Genomic DNA, 26,173 nt, shown 5'->3' on the forward strand with positions numbered 1-26,173 from the left:
TTTTTCTGTCATTGTATGTATACAAGTTGTTTGTATATACTTGGTTCATTCATATCATATCATGATTGCGATTGATTTTTTTCAATTAAAATTTTCAGGTTGAAGCAGGTTGAAGCTGAAGAACAACCAAAATTTTTGCGGAATATTTAGTTTACTGTTGTGCCTTATTTCGCTTTTCTTAAGGTAGGTGGACACCATTTCATTATTTATTTAACAAAATTTTGAATACAGTTGTTAAATTCTGTTTTTTTATTATTATTAATTTTCTTTTTGATATAGAGACAGGGGCAATGTTTGGTGGTTTGGGCAGGCTCAATCTATTTTGGGTGATAGTTCTCAGTGCCATTTTGAAGTAATATTTTTTTATATACATCCACAATTATTTCTATTTAATTATTTAACCTCTTTTATATGATTATATATGTAGGACTATTAAAATTGTTGAGCCAAGACCTTTCGTTTAGTTTGTATATAAAATACTACCTTATCCTCAGGTATGCACAAATGGTTCAAGTCGGGTTATGTTATATTGTTAACAGGTCAAATGTGTGATTTCTTTTCCATTTTAATATTCACAGTTATATGGTATCTATTTTTTTGCAATTCCTTCAGCCTGATGGTTTCTTATTCATAACAAAACTGTAGGACCGGTTTTGGCACCGTTCGATTGCGTAACGAACGTTTCACGTGCGGAATCCGTGAACGAACGTGACCGAACACACGATAACGTACTTCTAATGTGATTCCAGTACTAAATTTGACAAGAACAATACGAGAATCACAAATCTACAACTTTCTCTCTCTACTTTCTCTCTCTAGAAAGTCTTCTCCAAGTCTTCTCCAAAAGTCTATCTCCAAATCTCTCTAACAATCTCTCCCTTGGATATTGCCGTAGTCAATCTCGTAGTGAAACTCGTAACAACTTGTCTTTCTCTCTCTTTAAGACTCGTACAAAGATGTAGTCGACAGACAACTGCACTAACAAACTCCCCCTTGGATGTTGACGGAATCTTCAGTGAGAGTCTTCAATCATTCACAGCACCTCAATCTTGTTCGATCTTTTTCAGGAACTCTTCCTGGAATCATTTCTTTTTCAGAAACTTCCTCCTGGAATCATATGCCTGGATCTTTCTCTGGCTCTAACTTTCATCAGACTCCCCCTATCATCATGCTGGGATCTCTGTCTGGAAATCGTTATCACCATTGAAATCAACTCCTGGCTTTCTCTGTTTAAGCTCTTCTCTGGTTCTGATGAGTCTCCTGGCTATCCGTAACAACAGGATCAGAAACCTGCAATACTCAAATACACTATCACAAAACAACACAATTTGTAATTCAACTTAATGAATTAACTAATCGTATAAGAAAAACTATGAAGATCAAATTGTAGGTTACCATTCAACTTAGTCATCAAGTTAATGAACCAATTTTGCATTTCAAATCTTCACAATTTAACACTCTCTCCCAAACCACAAGTTCAACATGTTTTACACTTAAAATGACAAAAATCAGTTCTTCACACTCTGTTGTCAAAAATCTTTTTGAATTTTTCAAATATCAAACAAAAATACAATATTTTTGGATTTTTGAATTTTACAAAAATGAACACTATTTTTGAGAGATTGTGCAAGAGGATCATATCGGTTTTTTGAGACATATCACCAACACCGTTGATCTTGATTAATCAGCAAATGTTAAAAGCAAATTTACTTCTAATTGTCAGTATTGTTGTCCACTTAAACCTCTACACAAAATTTCAATTGATTCAAGATACGTATTTAATGTTTTAGAACTTAGACTCATTTGAGTGTCCCACCTCTTGAATATACTCCCGTATCCAGATCTCAATATTCTGATTTACAGGTAAGTATACTACAAATGATATCTGTATATAAATTAGGGGAAAAATGCGAAGACTGAGGGATCTCAGGTCAGAACTTCCGTTCAGCAGAGAGATATCAGTTTCGACTTAGCAGTGTGTCCCCTTTAGAGGATCTTTTCAGCTACAACAACTGATCATCAATTTTATTGTCTAATCAGCTGAGGGCTTTATGCTATGTTTCAAGCATATTGAAGCAAGTATTAGCCAGGGACTAGGTCAGAACCACCGTTCAGCAGAAGTCCCGGAATAATACCCCAGACATCATTTGAGTATAAGAACCTAATATTTCAAAATAAGAAACCTTTCAAACGAGATTTCAGGGGTTACCTATATATCCAAGTAGTGTTCCCCACAAAATAAGTAAGTTTGATTTTAGGTTTATATCTCGAATACAATTTACTAACTGTGCGAAGTCTACTGACACATCATTAGTAAGACTTGTTTAAAACATTTTTGAATTTACAAATCTCTAGCATACTGTGAAAGTCCACCAATGTACTATCATCTCCTCTTTTTGCAACAAAACTCATTTTCAATGTTTCAATTTTTTTAAATTTTTCAAAATTTTCTTACTCCCCCTAAAATCAAAATATGTTTCAATTTTGATTTTCTGAGGAAAAATTGAAAAACAAACTATACAAAAATTTGACAACATTATGTGAATTACCTCAATTCACCATTCTTGTGCAAAAACAATCAGAACTCCCCCTCACAACAAACTATTTTCCCATAATGATTTCAAAACACTCAAGTTTGTTTCAATCAAAATGGTTTTTCCGGAAAAATTAGTTTGTGTTCCAACCATTTGTAGATTTGGGGTTATCTCATCATCTTGTTTTCTTCAAACCTTTTAAAGATTTATCATTTCCAGTTTACCATAAACCACCTGTAGAAAATCAAGTACAACTTAATGTCCCTGATTTACCACATTTGAGGCGAAAAATCACCAAAGTGAAATTTCTCAAGAAATGTGCCGATTCATGATCCACGATACCATCTTGGGATCTCCGGCAAGTCAGGTTTTTCACTTAAACAGATTCACCCAAGCCTGACGGTCCTTGGGTGATTTCGAATTCTTGTTCAACAATGGTGGAAAATTTGCATCATCCATTGCTAAACCTGAATTCTCCTTTTTTACCTCAACCAAAAGCTCCTCTGGTTTTAACGAACCAGAATCATTGCCTGCAGGTGGCTTGTCTGACTTTGACCTGTCAGATTCATCGCCAACCTTCTCCTTTTTCTTCTCCTCTTTTGTCCCCAGATTTGTATCTGATGAATTCTTTTTGCTTGTTTTTGCAGCTGAGGGAGTCGATTCATCAGAACTTTTAATCTTTTTGTCCGGTGAACCCGAGGACAAAATCTTCTCGAGATACTCTCTCGCCTTTTTCCTCTTTTTCCTCAGTCTGTCTTTCTGTCCCTGCGAAAGCTTCACTTTCGTCTCTTGAACTATCTGTTCTTGAACTTTTGGTTTTTGAACTTTTGGTTCTTGAACTTTCAGTTCTTTGGGTTTGACTTTGACTGAAATCTTTGCCATTTTCTGAGAATTAACCCTCAATCTTTCATTAGATTTCCTTGGGCAATCTCTGGCAATATGACCTTTGATGTTGCAGTTAAAGCACCTCCTGGTCTCATAGCTCCAATACCAGCAGTTAACAGCAATGTGTCCATGATAGCCACATCGGTAACACATTCTGTTATCGTACCGTATACCACCTTCACACCAAACGCTCAAATCATAGCATTGTCTGGCTTGGTAATATTCCTTCCTCAAGTTTGCTGGATTTGGCTTTTGAGCACTGTGGTCCGACCTGCACCACTTATTACCAACAATTTTTGAATTTTCATTTTTTACTTTTTGTAATTTTTTCTTTTGATTGGATGATCGATCTGATAAACTTTTATTATCTTTTTGTTTCTGTTCCACTTTTTTCTTCAAAGGTTTCTGTTTAGAACATTCACCTTTTTCAGTCGATTGTAGAACAGTTTTCTGAAATTTTTCTTTTAAATTTAAAAACAATTTTTGTTTTTCAATTTTAACATGTTCATCATCAGATTTTACATCACAATCTTCAACTTTGACAGAGTCAAAGTTTGTGACATCGTCACTTATTGGAACAGAATTAATTGGTTTTGGACAGGGAAAATTCAAACTGTCTGATTTAGTCACAAAACCTATCAATTTCTTCTCAAGTTCATCAATTTTGTTCCTCGAATTTTCAGCTTCACTTTCAAGCTGAGATATTCTCCCAAAATGAGACTTGATTGTTTTCTCATTTTCATTTTTCAAATTTTCAAGAACAGATTTTTCATTCATCAAAACTTTTATCTGTTCCTGAAATTTTGATTCATTCGCTTTCAGGTTTTTGTTTTCAAGCTTTATCCAGAAATCCTCATCTTCTGACGATTTCTTTTTGCTTTCAAACTCCTTTTCTAGCTCTTTGATTTTCTTTCGAGCACATTCACCTTCTTTTTCAAGTTTAATGATTTTCTGAAGATGGGAATTTATCATTTTCTGCTTCTCAATATTGTTTTGGCTAAAAACATTTCTCCCATCTTCAAGAATTTTCAGTTGATTTTGAAATTCTTTTTCACATTTTGTTTTTTCAATTTCAAAATTCTTAATTTTCTCTTCAAAAACCTTTTCCTTTTCTTTCAATTTCTTGTTTTCAAATGTCAAACTGTTCAAATTACTAAACAGTTTGTCATTTTCAGCTTTCAGGTTTTTGCAATTTTCCTGAACCATAAGAATCTTTTTATCATCAGCTTGCTTCATATCTCTCAACTTCTTGATCAGTGGCGAAGGATTTAAGGGGCGGGGAGGGGCGCCCGACCCCCCGAACTTTTCGGTTAGTAGTGTTATATATGTACGTTTCGTATAGGATTTTGTAGGTATATACGTTTTCGACCCCCCGGTTTTATAAAAAAATAGGTATATACGTTTTCGACCCCCGGTTTTATTTTTTTTTATTTATATAGTCCAAATAAAATATTTAATTAGCCCAAATATTATAGCCCAAATCATTATATTTGGTAGGTTACTAGAATGCATATTATATAACCCAAATCAAATCATTATATAGTCCAACTTAAAAGCCCACCCTATAAAAAAAACCCAAATTCGTTTACTTTGGGACATCAACCAGAAGAAGAGAAGCCACAAGCCAGAACTACAAAAGGGGGGAAGCAGGTTCCAGAACTATTCGACTTCAGCTTCTTGTTTGAGAACATAAGCCAATACGCGGCTCGTTGTTATGGTCCTGTACTCTTGTTCGACTTCTTCAATCTTCATAAGGTTAAAGATATGTGTTTTTTATCTTTAGGTTTAATTTAGGGCTGCAATTTATGTGATTTAGGTTGAAATTAAGGGTGAAGTAGGTTCGAGTTTTTGCCCTAAACTTGTTGAATATTTCTGTAACTGTGTCTAATTTTATTTGTTTAATCTTATTTTGATTTGATTTCGATAGAAATTAGAGTTTGAAATTTATGGTGATTTGTTAACTTGTTTTGCTATTAGATTGTTATGGGAAAGAATAAAATGATAACTTCTTTTTTCAAAAGAAAGAATGAATAATTTTTTTAGAATGAATAAAATTATTTGGTGTCTTTGTTCGTTTGTTTGTTAAACAATGTTTAAGTTTTAATGTTTGAGAACGTTTTTTATTTGATATTAATGTTTGACCTGACCCGACCCGAATCGAATCACTGACATCCGACCCGAACATACACCTTAAAACTACGTGATAGAAAATTTTTGTCACACCCCCAAAATCCACCCGCGGATGACACCCGCTTTGAGGGCGTGACTGACCAGGATCCAGCCACCAATTATACTGAATAACAAAGTTGATAACAAAAGTAATACTTACTAACCGTAAGATTAGCAAATATCAAGTTTAGAGTTCAATGTTTTAAGATCAGAGTAAAAAGTAGCGGAAGCATAATTAACAGTTTTAAACAATGTTCATAAGGTAAGCATGATAAATGCCCAACACACGGGCAGACGACCACTACACATCCCAAGCAGCTGCTCCAATCACTGGCCACCTGCAAAGCATGCAGTAAGGGGGTCAACAATAATGCTGAGTGAGTTCACTAGTTGTCCAGTTTTAATTACTAAAAACTTGTTTCACCAGTTAATTTATCCGTTTATACATGCCATGGGGAGCTACCCCAAAAGTTAGCGACTAAACTGTTTTTCCAATACCGAACACTAGGTAACCGTTTGCGTTTCCGCAGGATGCCCCGATGTCAATGTTCTATCATCATTGACGGATGCCTGAGTACATTAGTTCACGACCGATCCCATACCATGGCACGGTGTGAGGTTGGTAAGACCTAAATAGCGCTATCAACTAATAACCCGTTCGCCTGGCACCGGCGACTAATCGGTATTATGTAGTAGGGACTTGAGTGATAGAGTTGCGTTTAGTGCCGTTGGTTGCATTCCGTATAAACAGTAATTAACTAAAAGATTTCCCCAATGCAAGGGAAGATAAATTAAGTTTGTTCCCAATAACTAGGGAAGGAATGTAGACGGTATCCCCTTTACAAGGGGATAGGGTTGTTTTAGTCTCGTGTCCCAAACCACCGGGACGCATGCTTTTAAGTTGTGAACTCACCTTGGGTTGCTCGGTATGATACGTTACTTGGTTAAGTATGTTGGTCACCACGTCCTAGCATGGTTACCAAATATGGGTCAAGTCGGGTACAAGTAAACACATAGCGAACACGTATGGCAATACACAAAGCAGTCACGTATAACATGCAATATACAAATAGTGGGGTATTGGGCCTAAACAGTAACAGTCACACAAGCAATCCAGTTAACAGTAAGCCCAACAGTCAAAAGCCCAATAACCCTAAGACAGTCCAGTCGAGACAAGAATGACTCGCAACCAAGGTTGCGACTCGCAACCGAGGTCTCGGTTCGTCACGTTTTGATTACGACTCGCAACCGGAGATTACGACTCGCAACCAGCAGTTCCGACTCGCAACCGGACTCGATACGCGTTGATTACGACTCGCAACCGGGAGGTCTCGACAAATCCTGCTGTGGTCTCGAGTAGCAACCAAAGGTTGCGACTCGCAACCGTGATTACGTGCACATGAAGGCCTTCTAGAACCTGTCACCTTGTACGACCCAATAGAAATGCATTTTCATGAAACAAATATGTACTATCCACTAATATTGCATAAACATGTTTGTTTGTCTATTTCGTGCACAAAACAGATCAAAAACCATAATATTTGAATGTTCATAACATCTTCATACATGTTCTTCATTTATTCAAACAATGTTCAAACAATATTCAAAACCACATTCATCCTTTATAACCCAAAATCATGCATAAAGTCCCCTACCCGAGCCCTTAATATCAATCGGACAATAACAAAGAAGACCATTCAACCTAAACAATATAACATATCCTCTTATTAGTAACATGAATCACATAGCTAGCACTTAGTCCGAAACATATAATCGATCTAACCAAACATCATAACAACCGGAAAAACACTCTATTTTGTCTAGTAAGAACAACAACAACAACAATAATCAAGCATCATTTAGTAACAAGCAAATATAAACAACATCATCATCACTAACCGGTTCAAGAGTGACACAAAGGTGTTCAAGTTGGTGATGGATTGAAGCCTTCGAGTGATGATTCCAAGCTAATCCAATGGGTGCTCTTGTTGGTCGGATCCGAGAAGGAGAAGGAAAGGAGAGGAAGGTGATTCTTTGAGGGTTTTAGGGTTTTAGTGAGAGAGATGAGAGGAGAGTGTGAGAGTGTTGTGAGATTTGTAAAAATGGTTAAGGGAGGGGTGGGTTGGTTTATATAGGATTTCGAGTGGGTTAGGGTTGCTTCTGGGTGGGCTAAGGGGTGACAAGGCCCAACCGGCCCATTGCTACAGTTCACTCGAGACCGTGGTCTCGAGTCGGGTTCTTAGAGGTCTCGGCCCACACATATATAACACACACTCATACCTATATATGTATATACGTATCATACATACACACAAAGCAAGGATCACATAGAACATCAAAACAATACACAACTTTTTCATTTAATAATATACGTACACACATGTTACATCGAAAGATTGTCCGGGAAATTCCGAAGTGTCACATTATCCCCAAGTTTTAGGAACTTTCGTCCCGAAAGTTAAGGCAGCCACTGTCAAGCTAGTGTAAGTGAAAGCGTTTCAACGGGGTGTCACATCATCCCCCCGTTAGTTTGGAATTTCGTCCCGAAATTCGTTCGTAGCTTCAGTGCTGGGGTTTTCGTTAGGAAATAGCCGGGGATATTTGTGCTTCATCTGGTCTTCCCGCTCCCAGGTAAACTCTGGGCCGCGTCGCGAGTTCCAACAGACTCGTACAAGAGGTATCTGGCTACGTTTGAGGGTTTTGATCACTCGATCCATGATCTCGATCGGTTCCTCAGTAAAGTGTAGCTGTTCGTCAATAGTTAGTTCCTTGAAAGGAATCACAAGTGTTTCATCCGACAAACACTTCTTCAGGTTGGATACATGAAAAACGTTGTGTACCGCACTCAGTTCTTCAGGCAGGTTCAATCTATAAGCAACCTTACCGATCTTCTCTGTAATTTCGAATGGTCCAATATATCGCGGATTAAGCTTGCCCCGTTTACCAAAGCGGACCACACCCTTCCAGGGTGAGACTTTAAGTAGAACCCGGTCACCGACCTGGAATTCTAGTGGTTTCCTACGCTTATCAGCGTAGCTCTTCTGACGGTCACGAGCTGCCGCCATGCGTTGTCTGATCTGGGCAATCTTTTCCGTTGTATCTACCACCATCTCTGGGCCCGTGATTTGACTATCACCGATTTCCGCCCAGCAGAGAGGTGACCGGCATTTACGACCGTACAATGCCTCAAAAGGTGCTGCCTGAATACTGGTGTGGTAGCTGTTGTTGTAAGAGAACTCTACTAGCGGTAGATGCTTCTCCCAATTCTTGCCAAAATCGATCACACACGCTCTAAGCATGTCTTCTAGAGTTTGGATGGTACGTTCGGACTGTCCATCCGTTTGCGGGTGATAAGCAGTGCTCATGTCCAAACGTGAGCCAAAGCATTTGTGCATAGCTTGCCACAATTCCGAAGTAAATCGAGCGTCTCGGTCGGAAATAATTGAGGTTGGCACTCCGTGCCTCGAAACTACTTCCTTTAAGTAAATCTCTGCCAAGGTAGAAAACTTGTCTGTTTCCTTAATAGCCAGAAAGTGCGCGGACTTGGTCAATCGATCTACTATTACCCAAATAGCATCATTTCCGCGTTGAGACCTAGGTAGCCCTGTAACAAAATCCATGGAAATTTGCTCCCATTTCCATTTCGGGATTTCTGGTTGTTGGAGTAGACCTGCTGGCTTCTGGTATTCTGTCTTGACTCTTGCGCAAGTCAAACATTTGCTGACGTATGCTGCTATGTGGGCCTTCATGCCAGGCCACCAGTATGTAGTCTTCAAATCGTGGTACATCTTGTCCGAACCAGGATGTACTGAGTAGCGGGACTTGTGGGCTTCATCCATCACGAGTTCACGTAAATCTCCATAGAGTGGAACCCAAATGCGTCCTGTTACATAGTAAGCACCATCTTCTTTCTGTTCTAGTCGTTGTCTCGATCCTCGCAGAGACTCAGCCTTGATGTTTTCCGGCTTCAATGCTTCAACTTGAGCATTTCGGATCTGGGTAGGGAGGTTAGACTGGATGGTAAGTTGCAATGCTCGCACGCGCTTTGGTATAGTGTCTTTTCGGCTGAGGGCGTCTGCCACGACATTGGCCTTGCCCGGATGATACTTGATGGCGCATTCGTAGTCATTCAAGAGTTCGACCCATCGACGTTGTCTCATGTTCAATTCCTTTTGCCTAAAGATATGCTCGAGACTCCTGTGATCGGTGTAAATAGTGCACTTGGTACCGTACAGGTAATGTCTCCATATCTTAAGAGCAAAGATCACTGCTCCCAGTTCCAAGTCATGCGTCGTGTAGTTCTTTTCATGCGTCTTGAGTTGTCGTGAGGCGTAGGCAATAACTTTCTCGCGTTGCATTAACACGCAACCGAGTCCATGAATAGACGCATCGCAGTAAACCACAAAGTCGTCAGTGCCGTCAGGCAACGAGAGAATAGGAGCGCTACAGAGGTTATCCTTAAGTCTCTGAAAAGCAGATTCCTGCGCTTCATTCCACTTGTAGGCGACGCCTTTCTGAGTAAGGGTCGTGAGGGGTTGTGCAATCTTCGAGAATCCCTGAATGAACCTGCGGTAGTAGCCTGCCAAACCCAAGAATTGGCGAACTTCAGTGGGAGTCTTAGGCGTAGGCCAGTTCTTTATCGATTCGATCTTAGTGGGGTCGACGTGAATCCCGTCCTTGTTAACTACATGGCCGAGGAAATGGACTTCTCGAAGCCAGAAGTCACATTTAGAGAATTTGGCGTACAGTTGCTCGTTGCGAAGGAGTTCCAGAATAAGGCGTAGGTGTTGTTCATGTTCTTCTTGACTTTTCGAATAAATCAGGATGTCGTCGATAAACACAATCACAAATTTGTCGAGGTAAGGCTTACATACGCGGTTCATAAGATCCATGAACACCGCCGGCGCGTTGGTCATCCCAAAAGGCATGATGAGGAACTCGTAATGACCATAACGAGTCCTGAATGCAGTCCTGGAAATATCTTCATTACGAACTCTCAGCTGATGATAGCCTGATCGCAGGTCAATCTTTGAAAAGTAGCTCGATCCTTGCAACTGATCGAATAGGTCGTCGATACGCGGGAGAGGGTAACGATTCTTGATGGTAACCTTGTTCAGCTCACGATAGTCGATGCACATTCGGAATGTGCCATCCTTCTTCTTGACAAAGAGTACTGGTGCTCCCCAGGGTGATGAACTAGGACGGATAAATCCTTTATCCAATAGTTCCTGTAGTTGCGTAGCGAGTTCTTTCAGTTCTGCAGGGGCTAGACGGTACGGCGCACGAGCTATGGGTGCTGCTCCGAGAGCGAGCTCGATTTGGAATTCGACCTGACGGTGGGGAGGGAGTCCAGGTAGTTCCTCAGGGAATACCTCGAGATAATCACGTACTACAGGAAAATCTTCAATCCTCTTTTCTTTTTCGTGGGTGTTGGTGACAAGTGCTAAGATAGCGGTGTGCCCTTTCTGTAAACACTTCTGGGCTTTTAGAAGCGAGATAATGCCTGTGACTTCTCCACCTTTGTTGCCTTGAACGATGAGGGGCTGACCAGAACGACGAGGTATACGAACTGCTTTCTCTTGACAGAGGATCTCAGCGCGATGTTTGGATAACCAATCCATACCAATGACGACGTCGAAGCTTCCAAGTTTAACAGGGAAAAGATCGATACTAAACGTGTGACCAGACAATTCTAATGTGCAGTCGCGGATTATGTGCGAGGCCTCAATACTCTTACCATTAGCTATCTCGACGATGTGCTTAGAACTTAATAATGCGGGCGAGTGCTTAAGTTTCTTACTAATGCGAAGGGATACATAACTGGCATCGGCACCGGAATCAAATAACACAGAAACATAACGATCATCAAGTAGGAACTTACCCGCCACGACGTTGGGATCGTTCCTTGCTTCACCAGCTCCAATCACGAAGGCTCTGCCCCTTGCACCATTCCCAGCATTGTTGTTTTGCTCATTGTTCCCAGCTCCCTGATTGTTGTTGCGATTCTGATTCAGTTCAGGGCAATCCTTTCGCATGTGCCCTGTTGCCCCGCATTTAAAACATGCTCTGTTGTTTCCCTGCTGCTGTTGCTGTTGGGGTTGTTGCTGATTCTGTCTTGCCGGGAACTGACTTCTACAATCCTTTGCTTCGTGCCCCATCTTGTGGCATCGCTGACACTGACCCTTGTTGCATGCCCCATTGTGGTGCCTGTTACACTTGTTGCACTTAGGGTAGCTTCCCCGGTAGCCACCCTGTTGCTGAGTACCCTTGTTGTTGTCAGTTTTCCTTTGCTGAGCTGGGGCTTGATTAGGGTTAGCATCCTTGCTCTGATTTCCATCCCACTTTCGTTTACCATCACTAGAACTTCCTTCCGCAGCACTGATCCTTTTGGGCAACCTGCCCTCCTCCACGGCCTGGTTGGTGAGTTTGTGGGCAAGACGAACCACAGGCTGTATAGTAGGGAGGTTAGCCGAGGTTACATGGCTCCTGATTTCCGGGACTAAACCCTTGATGTACAACTCAATCCTTCGGTACATGGGTCGGGACAAGTTTGGACAAAGAGCAGCGTAGTCGTTGGACAGCTTGGTGTAGGTCTCAATCTCTGACCCAACCATCTTGAGTTCATAGTACTCGTCCTCGAGTTTGTGGATGTCATCCCTGTGACAGTACTCCTCCTTGATCATATCCTTAAAATCTTCCCATGCAGTAGCGTTTGCAGTCTCCAAACCAAGCATTTGAATTTGCGCCTTCCACCATGAAAGTGCGCTTCCCTCAAGAGTACCAGTAGCAAACTTCACCCAATTAGCAGGGGGACACTCGCAGACAGCGAAGACAGCTTCGACCTTCTCGATCCAGTGCAGAAGACCTATGGCACCCTCAGTGCCACTGAACGGAAGAGGCTTGCAATCCATGAAGGTCTTGAAGGTACAGACACGTGGTTGTACAGGCGCAGGCTGACCTGTTGTGAGGAGTGAAGCGAAATAGGTTTAGAGGCGAAAAGACGTTGTGGCGGTAGGATCTAAACATCCTAAAACAACGAGTTTACCTATAGGGTGAGCCGCGAAAGCTGCAGCCACGGTGTTGAGCAGGTTAGTGAACTGAACCTGAGTCATGTTGACGTTTCCTCGTCCGCGTCCACTCATTGTCTTCATAACCAGAAAACATAGTATGAGTGTGGTGTCGTAACATAGCGAGAATAAGATAGAAGAGAGGAGACGCATCTATCTAATCAGGCAGGCTAGTACGTATAGTAAAGCAGAAAGCATAAGACAATTAAGCGAGTAAATATGGGTCCGAGCTATGAGGTCAGATAAGTCGAGCCATGTACTTGGAGTGTAGTGTCGTCACGAGTCACGGGTTATAGTCTGGTTTTTCTCAAAAAGATTTTTCCCCTTTTTAAAACCAAGTTCACTACAACCAATGGCTCTGATACCAATCTGTCACACCCCCAAAATCCACCCGCGGATGACACCCGCTTTGAGGGCGTGACTGACCAGGATCCAGCCACCAATTATACTGAATAACAAAGTTGATAACAAAAGTAATACTTACTAACCGTAAGATTAGCAAATATCAAGTTTAGAGTTCAATGTTTTAAGATCAGAGTAAAAAGTAGCGGAAGCATAATTAACAGTTTTAAACAATGTTCATAAGGTAAGCATGATAAATGCCCAACACACGGGCAGACGACCACTACACATCCCAAGCAGCTGCTCCAATCACTGGCCACCTGCAAAGCATGCAGTAAGGGGGTCAACAATAATGCTGAGTGAGTTCACTAGTTGTCCAGTTTTAATTACTAAAAACTTGTTTCACCAGTTAATTTATCCGTTTATACATGCCATGGGGAGCTACCCCAAAAGTTAGCGACTAAACTGTTTTTCCAATACCGAACACTAGGTAACCGTTTGCGTTTCCGCAGGATGCCCCGATGTCAATGTTCTATCATCATTGACGGATGCCTGAGTACATTAGTTCACGACCGATCCCATACCATGGCACGGTGTGAGGCTGGTAAGACCTAAATAGCGCTATCAACTAATAACCCGTTCGCCTGGCACCGGCGACTAATCGGTATTATGTAGTAGGGACTTGAGTGATAGAGTTGCGTTTAGTGCCGTTGGTTGCATTCCGTATAAACAGTAATTAACTAAAAGATTTCCCCAATGCAAGGGAAGATAAAGTAAGTTTGTTCCCAATAACTAGGGAAGGAATGTAGACGGTATCCCCTTTACAAGGGGATAGGGTTGTTTTAGTCTCGTGTCCCAAACCACCGGGACGCATGCTTTTAAGTTGTGAACTCACCTTGGGTTGCTCGGTATGATACGTTACTTGGTTAAGTATGTTGGTCACCACGTCCTAGCATGGTTACCAAATATGGGTCAAGTCGGGTACAAGTAAACACATAGCGAACACGTATGGCAATACACAAAGCAGTCACGTATAACATGCAATATACAAACAGTGGGGTATTGGGCCTAAACAGTAACAGTCACACAAGCAATCCAGTTAACAGTAAGCCCAACAGTCAAAAGCCCAATAACCCTAAGACAGTCCAGTCGAGACAAGAATGACTCGCAACCAAGGTTGCGAGTCGCAACCGAGGTCTCGGTTCGTCACGTTTTGATTACGACTCGCAACCGGAGATTACGACTCGCAACCAGCAGTTCCGACTCGCAACCGGACTCGATACGCGTTGATTACGACTCGCAACCGGGAGGTCTCGACAAATCCTGCTGTGGTCTCGAGTAGCAACCAAAGGTTGCGACTCGCAACCGTGATTACGTGCACATGAAGGCCTTCTAGAACCTGTCACCTTGTACGACCCAATAGAAATGCATTTTCATGAAACAAATATGTACTATCCACTAATATTGCATAAACATGTTTGTTTGTCTATTTCGTGCACAAAACAGATCAAAAACCATAATATTTGAATGTTCATAACATCTTCATACATGTTCTTCATTTATTCAAACAATGTTCAAACAATATTCAAAACCACATTCATCCTTTATAACCCAAAATCATGCATAAAGTCCCCTACCCGAGCCCTTAATATCAATCGGACAATAACAAAGAAGACCATTCAACCTAAACAATATAACATATCCTCTTATTAGTAACATGAATCACATAGCTAGCACTTAGTCCGAAACATATAACCGATCTAACCAAACATCATAACAACCGGAAAAACACTCTATTTTGTCTAGTAAGAACAACAACAACAACAATAATCAAGCATCATTTAGTAACAAGCAAATATAAACAACATCATCATCACTAACCGGTTCAAGAGTGACACAAAGGTGTTCAAGTTGGTGATGGATTGAAGCCTTCGAGTGATGATTCCAAGCTAATCCAAAGGGTGCTCTTGTTGGTCGGATCCGAGAAGGAGAAGGAAAGGAGAGGAAGGTGATTCTTTGAGGGTTTTAGGGTTTTAGTGAGAGAGATGAGAGGAGAGTGTGAGAGTGTTGTGAGATTTGTAAAAATGGTTAAGGGAGGGGTGGGTTGGTTTATATAGGATTTCGAGTGGGTTAGGGTTGCTTCTGGGTGGGCTAAGGGGTGACAAGGCCCAACCGGCCCATTGCTACAGTTCACTCGAGACCGTGGTCTCGAGTCGGGTTCTTAGAGGTCTCGGCCCACACATATATAACACACACTCATACCTATATATGTATATAGGTATCATACATACACACAAAGCAAGGATCACATAGAACATCAAAACAATACACAACTTTTTCATTTAATAATATACGTACACACATGTTACATCGAAAGATTGTCCGGGAAATTCCGAAGTGTCACATTATCCCCAAGTTTTAGGAACTTTCGTCCCGAAAGTTAAGGCAGCCACTGTCAAGCTAGTGTAAGTGAAAGCGTTTCAACGGGGTGTCACAATTTTTTTTAGGTCCGTTACCTTCCGACCCCCCAAACTTTTTTTTCAAGCTTCGCCACTGTTCTTGATCTCCAATGTCAAACTTTCCGCATCTTTGACAAGTTTGTCATTATCGGTCTTGAAGCGATCACATTTTGAGCATGCTGACGTTGAACTTGAAGATCCAAACTCTACAGATTCTTTAATCTTTGAAGCATCCTTTGTTTCCATCCTGTCGATCCCTGCACAAAAGAGTTTAACAACATCAAAAGGATTCAGATTATCATCAATATAACATTTCCTTTTGATATCATATTTCAGAGAACTCTTTGTTGCAAGAAAACCACAAACTCTTCGATCAACTTCAATGAGTTCATCCAGCTCCAATCTATGTAAATTCTTTTCCATCTCAGACAAAAATTCCCTCTTTTTCTTTTCTTCTTTATACCATTCTGATCTAATTTCATTAAAGAACTGATGTGGAGAAAGCTTGGGAAAGTAATCTTTCTGTTTTAGCTCAACCATAAACTCATCCTATTTAGCAGGTAATGCAATTGTCAATTTTGAAAGATATTCCTCATTTGACAACTTAATACCCCTATTCCACATAATATCTGTTAAAATTTTAAACCGGTTTTCTATTTCTTTCAGCGTCTCCTCCTTTTGACATATGAATAGTTCAAAACTTTTAGTCCAAGTGTCTGTACTCACATTTCTATAACCGGTATCCATCGTTCTCATATACCAATTGTTAAAATCCTCTAACAAAATGTTTTCTTGTTCATCAAATTCCATTGCCATTTTTCGCAACAACAAACCCGACACGTGTTTACCTTCAAATGGTGGCACCTCCAGTCCACTACACTAATCAATAATTGGATTAATTGGTCGGTGCAAGGGAATCAACAGTTTATGGGCGGCACACACCACAAAACAAAGATCAACAAATGGGCGGTGACCCAAAAGCTATTGATTGGGCCGGCCAATGATCTTAAAGTGGGCGGCAAAATATGTATTAATATCTTTAATTGTCAAATGAACGTGCTGTTTTTGTTTGACTTTAAATGGGCGGTGGAAAACAAATAAGGAATGGGCCGCACCTATAGGGTCAAATGTTTAGGTGGGGCGGTGGGTTATTTTTTATGAAATGGGTGGCAAGTATTGGGCATATGGAGCGGTGGTCTGTAATGGGTCGGTGACTTGAATCTAGATCCAACTAAAAATAGTGGGCGGCAGTATGGGCTTCACGTGCAAACAATAACAACCAGTCAACAACCTGTAAGATCAGTGACTTATGTGAAGAACGATGACACAAAAGCGGTTCTGAGTTTTTCTTAAAAGCGATCCCAAGTCTGTCTAATAGGCGGTTCAAACGTAGAATCTATAAGCGGTTCATATCAATTGACTTAAAAGCGATCCAGATTAGTCCCCTATGAGCGATTCACGTGGTTCAATACTTGACGTATGAGCGGTTCACACGATGATCATAAAAGCGATTCAAAGATTGTCATTTGAGCGGTTCAAGGGATTGATTTTGGAGCGGTTCCACATCAACTGATTATGAGCGATCCAAGAAGTTTCCAATGAGCGATCCCAACATGTGTCATAAAGGCGATCCACAGCTGAAACTTTTATGCGAATTCGGACCGAAAAATCGAGATTTCTCCAAAACGGCTTGGAGTTTCGGGCTGAAATTTGGTAGGGTTGTAGATCGGGTCTATGCGCACAACATATCCAAAAATCAGACGAAACGGACCGTATTTACCCGTTCAATTTGACGTTTTTCAGTAAAAAACGTAAGAAATAAGTAGAAGATGAAGAAATAGACAAAATCGGATCTGATTTGGCTCTGAATCGGTACGAAAACGATGTGTTTGATCAAGCAATCGAGCTCCTAGCTCTGATACCACTTGTAGGACCGGTTTTGGCACCGTTCGATTGCGTAACGAACGTTTCACGTGCGGAATCCGTGAACGAACGTGACCGAACACACGATAACGTACTTCTAATGTGATTCCAGTACTAAATTTGACAAGAACAATACGAGAATCACAAATCTACAACTTTCTCTCTCTACTTTCTCTCTCTAGAAAGTCTTCTCCAAGTCTTCTCCAAAAGTCTATCTCCAAATCTCTCTAACAATCTCTCCCTTGGATATTGCCGTAGTCAATCTCGTAGTGAAACTCGTAACAACTTGTCTTTCTCTCTCTTTAAGACTCGAACAAAGATGTAGTCGACAGACAACTGCACTAACAAAAACCAATGACCACTGTGAAAAGGTATGTCGCTATCATATTATTTGTGTTAGCAAATTGGGTTGTTAATAAAATTGAATTAGTGCCAATGTGGGGATAGCTCACTTGGTAGAAGCTCTTGCCTCTTAGTGGGAGGTCTTGGGTTCAATCCCAAGCAAAGAGTAGATTTTGATTTATTTGGTGTAATTTAGGAGTATGTAAACGTTGCCATTAAGAAAATTTGAATTAGTTTTTTTAATCACAGATTTTATAAATAGTTTCTCATGAATATTGGACGAACCATATGCTTATGAATTATATATTTAACAAATAATCGAAATTATTTAGTTTGGAATAAATAAATTTATACTTCTTATTTATGTAGTTATCTGCAGGTTGATTCAACTTTGACCCGTTAATTTGGAAATTGGCCGGTTTAGGTTGTGTTTAAGTGATAACAGGCCACTGGACCAGCATGCCAAATTAAAAAGAAAAATTGATGGATATAAGATTTCTGATCCAGAAGATATAATAACTATAATAATGAAAGAAAGGAGAAGACACTGAAACTTACGGCCCATGTGTTCACTAAATGTGCGAATTGTTATTATTATTATTAGAATATGCTAATATCTTGAGAATAAAACATATATTAATTAGCAAATCCTCTTTCAATAATGTTTTATTGATTAATACTCTTATTGTTGAAAGCAATTTGGTTCCCTATAACTTGATTAGCTGTTAAATTTTGTGTTTGAGGTCCATTTATATTGCTTTTGACTTTTAGTTTTCAAATCCTCTTCCAATGATCCAGGAACCAAGTCAGAACAGTCTAGGAGGTGAACCAATTTCTAATGACTTAATCTACCTTCAGGTACGTGTAACACTGGTTTAGGTACGTGTAACAGTTGGTTGATGAATGTTATTTATCATAGATCTATAGTGGGGGCTTTAGTACATAATGGGCCGGGTTGATTTAGCCCTCAAAAAAGTTTTTTTTATTATTAAATAAGATTAGGATTCTAGCATTATCGCTTTAGCGAAAAATAGACATCTTAGCATAAAATAGTCAAAGAGGTCAAAGTTCTTGGATACCTATGGATTAGAAATTGAGCAAGAATGAACGTACTTGGTTGGTAGGAATGGAAAATGCTCAAAGTGTAATGATTCGTTTAGTGGAATGTAATATGTATAAGGCCATGCGTAGTGGTAAGGGTGAATAATGCCCCCACCCTTGGCCGTTTTCCTCCATGTGGCAGTCCAGTCAGCAAGGGGCATTATTGGGCGTTTCCCTAAAATGGGTGTAGTGGGGATGTGAGTATTATGTTAAAAAGGAGTGTAAAGAATTAAATTAAAAAACTAACCAAAAAAAGGGGCTTGGCCAAGAAAAAGAGGGATGCATGTGATTGGCCAACAATTTTCTATTTTGGCGTGATTTAAAACACGTTGGGGACTTTTTTTATAAAATCACGCCCAAAAAAGCCCAAGGGGGTGGGGGACGTGGCGTGTTGGGGTTGGGGGCATTTTTTTGAAAAAATACCACCCACTACGGATGGTCTAATGTAAATATTTTGGTGTTTGGGTTAAGCTTTCGGCTTTCCCTTTGTTAATAAAGATTTAGTTTGTCGCTAAAAAAAATATATCTGCCAATATTTTTATGCCTAAAAATGAGTGCTTTGAATTCATTTTGTCTAATCAACATACCTTTGAATAAATTATGTAACTTTGTTTTGAATTTATTTGATTTATACACATATAATCAATTTGTTTGTATTATTTTGTTTATATGTTAGTAATTCATAACCAACAATGGCATTTTACACAACCTCGATTCTTATAGTTTGAATCCCATTTCTGTTGGTTTTCTTTCCATGCTTTCTTTGTTTTTTTATTTCAACTAAATAATGATTGTGATTATATTGATTATTAGATTAATTTATTAAACCAAAATTAAATATGACATTGATGGAACATTACACTCGGACTTAAACAATTAAAAAGGCAAAATATGGTTGTTTAGTCAGTTAGAACATATAAACAAGTTCGTTTATTTAGTTAAGTATTTACAACTTCTTATATTTGTGGAAACTGTAGTTTCGTAGAAGTTCATATATTTTTAGTCAAAAGTTTATAAAATGGTTATTATTAATAGAAAATATGTAGACCATCCATGCCGAGTCACGGTGGGGCCCACCTCCGCATCCTTGCTAAGGGGTACTTCTTTCTTTTTGTATTTATTTTGTGCGTTTCGTTCGTTAGTTTTAAGTAATTAATATATGTGTTGCATCTGGTTGAAAAAATAATAATTTCATAGCTAAATTGTAGGGACGAAGGTAGCTAAAGTGTAGGGACGAAGATGGAGAATGCATTGTGAATGCTTTATTTAACAACTGATTATTAAAAGTTACATGCAAAGGTATTGTGGTTGATTCGTATATTTTTTGTTAGATTCGTAAGAGATTACATTACTTTCAGCTTTAACAAAATTAGGATGAAGCTGAAAAAGATAATCTAAACATGATAGCATGTGCTCAAAAAACACTTGCATACGAAGAAAGATAGATGCAAAAGATGGTGCAAGAGTCGAAGAGGCTGAAAAGAGAAGCCATGAAGAATTCAAAGGTAAAAATATGGACATGGTACACACGTTGAATATTTCGTTATTTTGGTTAAAGACGTTGAGTATTTCGTTATTATTTTGTTTAAATTTTAGACTAAGATACTAAATGTGAGGTTATCAGCTGCAAAGGATTATGTAGGGGCAATTTCGGAATCAAGATTTGTAGTTAAAGAAAACGACGTTTTGTTTGGTTATGTTTATAGACCTGAAACATTTATTTGGTTGAAATATTTATTTGGTACCTACTATATTCCTATTAAAGTCTATTACATCTTAATAAAAGTGTTGTAGAAAGTTTTGATTTTTTATTATCAAGAAAAAGGTTACATTTTTGATAGATTTGGTTATATTATTCTAAATAGGTGGTCAGTTAAGGTTTTAATGAGAATGAAATTTGTCAAATGGGTTGGATGAGTTAATTGGGTTAAAAAGTTACTTGAATTTTAAGAATATAAGGTGCATACTTTTTTTTGAACATTTCTTAATCAAAGCATTATTTAAAAAAAAATAAAAATCAGACAAATATAGTGTTTGAGAGTCAATCCAACACTTTTTGACCCGTGACCCTGCCCGCTTATTTTGGGACTTCTCATATTTAATACTACCTTTTCTATTTGATACATTTTAAGATGCTATTGTGAATAATAATTTTGTCATTGAAATTGAGGCTTAGGTACACATTGTTGATGACTTAACTCAACAACCATATATAATTGCATACAACAAATGGATCTCTATGATAAATACGAAACATAAGATTCATTTCAGAAACACCTTTAGTTGTATGGGATTGAACCTTTTTGCTTTAGTCGTTTACTATATCAATAAAAATTGTATAATATATGTTTTTTTTACATATTTTGTTAATTACGGTAAAATTTGTCTCAACTACAAATGTCATGAAAAAAAACGTTCCGAACTAAAAATTTGTGGTGGAGAATGGAAAGGGAATAATTTAGAGGTTAAAAGTGTTATTTTGTTCGTTCCTTATTGAACCTTCAAAAAAAATTTAAGAAGTCATTTGGGAAGTTTCATACAATTTAAATACACTTCTGACAACATTTGACCCATTCAACCTATTTCCTCTTTAGCTAATATTTTGTTGGGTAAATTACACTTTTCGTCCTTTATGTTTGTATTGGATTGCAACAGATACCCTTTAACTTCAATAATTACAGTCACAATCCTTTTTTTTTTTTTGTTAAAAGCATTACACCCCAAGTCCTTTAGCACTAACTCAGTTAAAATTTTCAGTTAAAGATGACCATGTGCCTTGCACATGAAGGTAAGTTAGTAATTTTACAAAACCGTATTTTAAAAAATAAAATAATATATATACAAAACATAAACTCAATCTCTCTATCTCACTTAACCCCCCCTCTATCCAACCAACCAACCACCACCACCATGCCACCACTGTGATGTGACAGAGCCACCACCGCCACTAAATCGGAATTCAAAAATCGTATTAAATACTAATTTGCTTTCATTGCCTTGCGATTCAAAAAGAAAAACTTTCAATACGAAACATATTAATTCCTTTGAGTTTTGCAGATACTAATTTTGACCCACTCACTAGCTTTGATTGTTTGCTTCAAAGAACTCATAACAGAGATACACATACAACATTAAATATTTTACTCAGAATTCCTAATAGAGATATGATTTGCACCACAAACTATGATTTCTTTTAAAGATTTTACTAATAATTCCTAACAGAAATACCATGAAACATGGGATCCAAAATGAAATGAAACAGAGATACGCAAGAACCCCAAAATGGAAAAACTCTTTACATCCCCTTCTTCCTCGTCTCTGGCGACCAAAACCCTAAACCCACTATCACCGCCGCCATGTCACCATCCCGATCCGACAACCCCACCACCTGATCCCACAAATCCAGTCGCCGTCATCGTCGGATTCTTCGTACAACCTTCCTCACGTGCTTTGATTCCGGCGAACGAGATGAAGTGGTGATGGTTTCGGAGATGGTCGTGGACAGAGATGGTTATTGTGATTGTGGCGGCAGACGAGATAGGGCACAAAAGAGAAAATCAAAACATGTAATCCTAAGTAAGAGTTACCAACGATTGATAAGATTGCAGAGTTGGTCATCATTTCCTTCGATCATAGGGAAAACGTCGGCAGTGGTGCTATGGCGGTGGAGGTGGAGGTGGTAGTGGTGCCGTTAGGGCTGGTGCTATGGCGGTGGTGTTAGAGCATTCACATCCATTCCACCATATTTTCACTCTAAATTACACTAAAAAACACTAAATTTTCTCTCTCCTTTTCAATTAAATAATATTTTTTATACCTTTATCATTACCTTTTCTCTCTCCTCCACTCACAACCACTTTCAAAATATTTTAAAAAATTATAGAGGGTGAACAGTGTCCCCCAAAATATACAGATGAACAGTAACATTTTCTCTCTCCTCCACTCACAACCACTTTTTATACTCTTTATATTATAAAAACTTCACACACAGAATTTAATGGAATGGATGTGAATGCTCAGGAGTTAGAGAAAGATAAGGTAGGCATAGGAGTTCTATATCTTTATGTCCTAAATATAATTTTTGTTTTTTTTTTCATTTTTGTTTGTTTGGGTGTTAAAAGACATAAATACCCTTACATGATCTAAATTAACTTTTAATTTTAACCTGGTTAGTGTTTAAGCATGAAAGATGTAATAAGTTTTCCAAATAAAGGATTGTGACTGTAATTATTGAAGAGTCATCCATTGCAATCCGATAAAAACATAAAGGACGAAAAGTGTAATTTACCCTATTTTGTTTTACCAATTTGACATGTTATATATCGACTCATTTATTTATAAAGGGTCAAACTTTTCACATGTGATGGAAGATGCATAATTAAAAAAATGATTGCTTGGAGCTCGCTTGAAATGTTATACAAACATTTGTGATTAATAAATTTAAATATCCAACCCGTGAGTATTCACAGGGGATAACCTAGTAATCTATAATGCAATTGTTAATTCCAACATAGTTAGCGTGATTAAAGAAAAGACAATTTGTAAGAATTTACATATCTTGTTTTGTAGGTTAATAAATCAACCAATATAGGTTATGTCAATGTGAATAGTCAAACATGTGTATTGAATGTCGAGTTAACAAGTTTTTTTTTTTTTTTTAACGGCAAATTTGGATCATGACGGACCATTGGATTATCATCGTGCCACCAGCAGAACCACCTGATCATATCCATCTCCACTAGACAGTAATGCCTATACACCAATTAAGGAGGAAACCTAATAAATCTAGGAAAACCCCCTTTGTGGGAATCGAACCCATAACCTAATGGTCATAAGTCTTATCCCACCCCTAAAAATACCACTAGGCTATAATGCCATGGGTGAGTTAACAAGTTGTAATACCACATTCTTGAATAATGATTATGTATAAGCAGTTGAACGTGCGTTAATCATAGGCATGTGGGATGTATATGTTTTAGAATTGATTTTGCGTTAATTCAACATACGTTTTATAGTTACACCACACCCTAGTTAGTTTAATTAAGAATCTAATAGTTGGTGTGTAAGTACTAGGTTCGTGTTCTAGGCATTGTTGTAAAAGTCGTTAGGCACTCCCTAGTCGGTCGACTGGGGAGTTGCGAGACTCCGCCTAGGTGGAGAGTACTCGGACATGTTAATGTTAGGGACAGAACACGAATCACACGAACACTAGAACAATCTGCAGCAAGCACACACACTCACACACTCTAAATCACAAGAACAAAAACACAAGATTTATAGTGGTTTGGTCTAATCTGACCTACATCCACTCTCCACAACTAGTTCTTCTTTGTATTAGGTGCTCAAAAGTTATAGTACATGAATGAGAAGTATTTATAGGGGATACAATTAGGATTGTTGACTTTAAGCTATAGTGACAAATAAAACCTCTGCTCTGGTTAAAACTTCATAACCCACATCTGGGTTATCTGTTGCCACAACCCAGACGAGTTATTTGGGCATCTGGGTTATCAGTTGTAGCTAAGGCATAACCCAGACGAGTTAACTTGGTCATCTGGGTTATCACTCTAGTCAAATCCTCCACAACCCAACAATCTCCCACTTGGAGGTTTTCACAACTTCAAACTGCACTCCATGCAACTTCATATTCATAATTACCTCTGTAACCTCTTCATCTTTACTAGTTGTGGGCTGCCTTCTCATCAATTAACCTGAAGGCTCGTTGAAGCTCCCACTGAGCTTCAACTCATCAGTCACTACTCGTGAATCGTTCTCTGTCCCTGTCAGCTCCCACTGACACAAACTGCCCGATCCTGGAACATCCTAAGAACAAACACTCTCCGAATAAAGCAGATAGTCAACTGGAGAGACTTTGACAGTTGGAATACTGGTTCTCTTAACCCACTATCGTCTGGTAACTCTGACTGAAGCACGACCCGTGCTCCCACTGCCACGAATGCCCCTGACTGGTTTTACTGAACCTTTTCTAGCACGTTCCACCTGAATCTGACCTGTGACTCTGGGTTTGCCATCTGCAAAGCAAACCTTTTTCTGCCCATGAGATTCTGTGAACCGGATCTTGGTCTTCTTCTGAACTGGGAGAACCTCTCCTTCAGGCGGTACACTGACCATGTACAATGAGCATCTCTTCTTGCCACGTGCAACTACTAAATTTCCCTTAGTTACCTTCCACTGTCCACTACCGAACTTAACCTCGTGACCCTGATCATCTAGCTGCCCGACAGAAATAAACATTTTCTTCAAGCCTGGAATAACTCTCACGTCTCTTAAAGTCCACGTAGATCCGACTGAAGTAACTAAGTCAATATCACCCATGCCTGTGACATCTAAGACTTCATCATTTGCAAGTCGTACCTTACCAAAATCCCCAATTTTAAGATTCCTTAATGCTTCACTGCTGTGGGTAGTGTGAAATGAAGCACCTGAATCCATAACCCAGGAATCCACACTGCTCTCCACATTACAGATCAAAACTTCATCATCTGAGTGGTCTACTGCAACATTAACTTCTTTCTTATCGTTTGGACATTGATTCCTGAAATGTCCAACCTCTTTACAGTTCCAACAGGTCACATCATTTCGAGCCCTAGACTGCTCCTCTTTCTGTTCTTGCTGCCACTACATCTGTTATTCTTCCTTCCTCTGCCAACATGCATTAAATCACCCGATGATCCACCTGAATTTCTTCTTCTGACATCTTCGCCCAGAATAAGATCCCGCATCTTCACAAACGTAAACTTACTCGTATCTGAAGAGCTCGTAACAACAGTTACGGTTCCGGACCAACTATCGGGTAATGAGGACAATAACAATAGGGCTTGAACCTCATCATCAAACTTGATGTTCACAGACACCAACCGAGATAATATCGAGTTTAAGTTATTGATGTGCGCTGTAACTGAATCACCTTCCCTCATCCTGGTATTCACAAGTTCTCAAATAAGATAAACCTTGTTCGCTGCAGAAGGCTTCTCATACATATTCGATAATGCTGCCATCATTCCTCTAGCTGAGGCCTCCTTCTCGATGTTGAATGCAACATTCTCTGATAGAGAAAGCGTTATCACTACTCTGGCTTTCTTATCCATCCTATCCCAATCTGCTTGTGGCATTTTTTCTGGCCTTTCATCCTCGAGCACTACATCTAAGTCTTTCTGACAAAGTAATGCTTCAATTTGCATCTTCCACCAACCAAACTTTTTCCCGTCAAACTTTTCGATTTGCACCTTCCCGTCTTCTGCCATGATAACACAAGCAAGACTAAAACGAAATTGAAATCGAAACAAATAGAAAACCAACACTGAAACAAATAGAAACAAAAAACACCTGA

The 26,173-nt window shown here is 39.2% G+C and overlaps 1 long non-coding RNA gene across 3 annotated transcripts; it reads left to right on the plus strand.

Annotated features, from left to right (window-relative positions):
• The first annotated feature begins 277 nt into the window (after positions 1-277).
• On the plus strand, positions 278-20,553 carry LOC110903734. Of its 3 annotated transcripts, none has more exons than XR_002572151.2 (5): positions 278-352; positions 428-494; positions 18,520-18,579; positions 20,031-20,121; positions 20,196-20,553. It is a non-coding gene; the product is annotated as an uncharacterized LOC110903734 (long non-coding RNA). The 3 variants fall into 3 exon arrangements; XR_004881770.1 differs by having other exon boundaries at positions 20,230-20,553; XR_004881769.1 differs by having other exon boundaries at positions 278-326.
• The last annotated feature ends 5,620 nt before the right edge of the window (positions 20,554-26,173 follow it).

The sequence above is a fragment of the Helianthus annuus genome, chromosome 2 (assembly GCF_002127325.2).
Source record: "Helianthus annuus cultivar XRQ/B chromosome 2, HanXRQr2.0-SUNRISE, whole genome shotgun sequence".
NCBI classification, from domain to species: Eukaryota; Viridiplantae; Streptophyta; class Magnoliopsida; order Asterales; family Asteraceae; genus Helianthus; species Helianthus annuus.